Consider the following 5,154-nt stretch of genomic DNA (forward strand, 5'->3'; position numbering starts at 1 on the left):
TTAAAGAATATATCTAAACTTTTTGATAGTTTCTCCATGCATAACTCCTTGTATTTTTTTACTTTATAAATAAATATTATCAACATTAGAGATAAATGTTTATACATTATAATCAATTAATGCTAACCTATTATATCTTAATGTAATAATATCGTTTATACATTATAATCAATTAATGCTAACCTATTATATCTTAATGTAATAATATCAAACATTTCCTCTTGTCTTTGCCAAATTTCAGCCTTTTGTGATTTAAACTTTTAAGGGTGTAAAACCCCGAAAATTTGAATATTTTGTGATAAATAATAATAAATTTTTAGACGTTGATAAATAACATATTATGATGTTTGAGTATGCTATGAATTGATTTGAGATCAATTCAATGTATATATGTATATATGAGTGCAAATGCACAAAACATGCATGATGTATAAATCTGAAAAATAATGACCAGTGGAGAGATTTTGTATTGTACACACTTATACAGTGTGAATATGAAAAAACTTAAAAGACCAAATTTGTAGGTCTCTGTAGCATATTTCCAACAAATTTTTAATCACCTCATTCCGAGCTCGGATACGAAAGTTACTGCCAAAATACCGAAGAGTATGTTTCTAGTCAGACTGGGTTTCCAGTTTCGGGTTTTGGGCTGTATTTATTCGGGTTTGCTGCCATATATATACATGTTTATACACGAAAAATACCTCTTTTCTTCTGTGTTCCAAACCCTAGCATCCCCTCTCCTCCTCTCTCAAACCCTAGCCCTAAACTTGAGTTCTCGGGAGAGTTTCATGAGGCGAAAAGCGAGGAGAATGCGAGATTTACGGCGTTTGGCATCGAGGGATCGTTTGCTGATTGTTTTAGGGGGTTGTGCATATGATAAGGCAAGATTATCTGCATCCAAACACTTCCCTTAATAAAGATTAGACTTTTAATGGTTAAAATGATGTTTTTCATGGTAAAGTTTAACCCGACATGATAAAGTTTAGATTTTTAATGATAATTCTTTAAACCATGATAGATCTATAATAATTCCTTGATGTTTATGATAGAAATATGATCATGATCATTGGGTTATTCATAATTGATTTTTTAATTTATTAATCATGATTAAACCATGTTTAAATCCTAATTTGGCAATTAAATGATATTTTATGTTGATTAGAGATGCTTAAAACCCTATGTTTGGGGTAAAACAAGATTTGAAATCGTGGAAAAACAATTGTTACATCGGTTTCAAGTTTCATACAAGTATATTTATGTTAATTTTGTCGATAACTAGGGTTCTTGTAAAGAATTTGATTATTTGAGTTGTTAAACTTGATTAGGTTAAATCAAGTTTAAGTAAATCATGAGATATTTTTCTGATATGTAGAAATAAAGTTTTCATCTTGTTATATGATTTATAAATGACAAAATTCATATTATTGATGAGTTAAAATTTCTACAAGTTCAAAAGCTGAAAACCTATTATGCTTTTGCGCGGTCGACCGCAGTGGACGTGGCGGTCGACCGCTGGGCGACGTTTTTGTGCAGGAAGCTCTCTGTTTCTGCGCGGTCAACCGCAGTAGACACGACGATCGACCGCTGGGCGATATTTTGTGCAATGTCTTTCTACTCATTTCATGGTCGACCATGATGATCACAGCGGTCGACCACTGGACCTGTTTGTGCATGTGCATGTTGTTTACATGTGTTTGTGTGACCAGCGAATTATCTGGGTTATCTGGTATTTTAATACACTGTAAATTGTGTATTCTACACATGAGTTGATTACGGACATGAGTTTAGGATTCACTCACCGAGGCACGAGTGTGAATAGTATATACGCATTGTACTTACATCATTTATTTGTATTACGCTCATCATATGTAGTCCTCGTGTTAGACATTTACCTATTGTGGCCCATGTGTTGGACCTTAATCATATGCAGTCCTCGTGTTGGACATTTACCTATTGTGGCCCATGTGTTGGACCTTAATTATATGCCGTCCTCGTGTTGGGCATTTATCTATTACAGTCCATGTGTTAGACATTCATCATATAGTCCATGTGTTGGACACTTATTCGAGTTGTCTTATCTAATATGTAGCAGGTGAAGTCCATGTGTTGGACATGTATCTGATATCTGTTAGGACTTCTTTGATATGGTTTGAGATGTGGTTGTCTTTTCTTATTGCTCCATGTAGTAGCTTTTGGATTTGGTATTTAGCTATTCACAATTTGAGCTAACGGGATATTCGACATACCTATGCTCATGTTGTGGATTTCTAAATATCAACATCCATTTATTTCAGAGTAGATGATTGCTTATATGTATGTATTAACAAGTATTTTCCTTATATACGGGGAAAATGATCTAGGTAGACTATGCTTAATAGATAGAGCCTCCACTTTATTTAGTAGCCCTTCCCCGGGGGCAGATGGAAGTAATCTTTCTATTGCTCTGACGCTCTTATTGTTATCCTTTTATTTTATTTTATTTTAACTTTTAGGTGGCTCACAGCATCGGTGGGCCGCAGGATGACGGAGTTATTGCATAGTCACCGTCACACGAGTTACTAGTAGAGACTCCACAGTAGAGTTATTTCCATTCGGACATTAGAGTTTTGTATCACATTTTGTAAAGGCTATGAGCTTTAGTTACATTTTTAGTTGTTTCATGTCGAGACACATTTATTTATTTCTGATGTCGGATGTATTCCAGATTGTTTACTAATACATGATTTATTTATGAGATACTCCTTTCTATATCATGTCTGTCGTAATTATTTCCTTTCTTTTACCAGTTTTGTACCTACATTTTACTTTGATTCCACTAGAAGATATTACTGTGATTGATGAAACTTTTTGTTGTACAGTGTGGGTGAATAACAGGTTTGACATCTCTGGGTTCACCTTGGACTGTAGCTATATGTGAAAACAGGGGCGTCACACTAAACTTAACTCCTCCCTCGAACTCCTATCAAATTTTTTTTAAGGGGGAGAGCTAGCAGACTTGCTCTTGCTTGGTTGATCGAGGAGGACAAAATCATGGACACTCTCGCCGACCAGAGAGAAGCCCTCTCAAAAAGATTGCTCCTCTCCAAGGACCCGACATAGGAGAAAATCTTTGCCAGTTGCTGCCTCTTCTCATCATTAAGAAGTCACGGCCTTAGAACATCCTTAGCCACTTCGGGCCAATAGGGACAAGCAAGAACCCCATCGGTCCCGAAGACCCACACAAAGTGCTCCTTCCAATCCCTACTAGGCTCTGGAGCGCCTAACATGAGCTTAACATTCCAATTAAAGCAAAGAGAATAGTGTGTGTCCTCTTTCTTCGATTCGACACCGACCAATTGTCCTACCAGCTGTATGGTCGGCGAGACTCCTACCCGATGGAAAACAACAACAAAGCCCACCAGAACCCCGCTAGCATGGGGGTAAATTGAAAAGGGGAAACCCCCAAAGCAACACAAATATCCCTAATAAAGGGATGGAGCGGAAGCCATAGACCATGCTCAAGATGAGCAAGGTAAAGCGGCGCGCGGTCCCCGCCATGGTGATACACATGTTCACTCATACTCGGGGCCCCCAATGTAAAAGTCCTTGGGATGTCATAAAGAGCGTAATATGGTTTGAGCGTCCCTATCAAGACCCTCGAACGGATGTGCCAGAGAAGAGCAATTCTCTTCTCATTATGACCTACAATGGAAGCTGAGGAGGCCATTGAAAATTTTGCTTTGCAAAGTAAACTCGAGGAATTTCAAAGTAGCACCGAATTTTTTTTTGAGCAAGAACTCTAGAGAATTATTTTTCGCCCCTAACGAGCTATTTATAGAATTCAAAAGACACGTGGAGTTATTTGAACGTTTCCACGTGTCAAGATGAGCAGACGAGATTCAGGTTGAAATCTCAAACGGCTCACTCGAAACTCGAAGCGACGTTCCTATTTACTCCGCCCCTCTTTGCTTAAAAATTAGAACGACACCATTACGCTGACAGCTAGCAGCATCATTATGTCATCATTAGCAGTGACATTTTGTTGGTCTGATAAAGGCCTCTGGAAGCTCGCTAAACGATGTCTACTAGACAAAGTTAGCTGGGACTGATATACCTATCACAGCCAACTAGTTGACTTTGAGGATATCTCTCGGACAACTCGTCTAAGCTACTCAGATCCTAAGTAGCAAGAGCAGTTGATCAGACCGATATAAGACATGGATAAAATTAATCCTTCGAAGGCTGATTTACTCGAGTTTGAGACGTCTCCTCTCTATAGAGGCCGAGTAATCTTGGGTTAATGCTTAAGTCTACCATTCCACATTGAAACCAAGTCATCCGGCAAAAATTCTGAAATTATGCAACGCAAAGAAACAATTTCCAAAGCCAACTTCTCCACTTCGACCTGCACCTCAACACAGTCCTCCTCCTGGAGAACTTCACCTAGTTCCCTCAGCTACGTCTGTCCTGAAATGACTCTTCAGTCTTCATTCAGAGCACCCACGACTGCCCAAAGTGATTCTTTATCATGTTTTCACTCGGACCCAACTAAAGACGTCTCCAAGCGAAAGGGGCCAACTCTTATGGTATTCCCATTCGCCAAAATACAACTCCTCGTGAAACAACAGGCAGGTGTATTTCCACGAACAAAGCCCAAACTAGCTTGGTGGCCTAAGCCCAGTAGAGGTCTCACCTTGGCCGACTCATCAGGTCATTACTCTTTATGACGATTCGAGAGGCGGGATCAGTCGACCCTATTATTGAAATTGACTCGCCTGCAGCCTACTCGACCTTTTATACAAAACTCTATAAGGATGACTCCACAACGTTACTTCTCGGCCAAACTAGAGGATAATATCTGCCTCGGGCTTCTCTCTCTGGCAACGTGTCAGCACCACCACCAACTCTGGTCAGGTCCCATCATGACCCTAACCCCAATAGTCTCCATGACTTGTCACATCGCTTGGGCTTTGCCATGCTGCCAGATTATTCTCCATTCGATGTTGAGACGATCTATCTAATGCTGAAGTGATCTCTCCCTCAGTCGTCAGCCGACAGTTCTAAAGGAGGTGCTGACGCAGCCATCAGTCCATTCCTCGCCATTATTTCTCCATACTCAGCCAGAAATGCCCAATCTATCCTTCTTCCACCATATATATAGAGGTACTATTC

The sequence above is a fragment of the Asparagus officinalis genome, chromosome 8 (assembly GCF_001876935.1).
Source record: "Asparagus officinalis chromosome 8, Aspof.V1, whole genome shotgun sequence".
Taxonomy (NCBI): Eukaryota; Viridiplantae; Streptophyta; class Magnoliopsida; order Asparagales; family Asparagaceae; genus Asparagus; species Asparagus officinalis.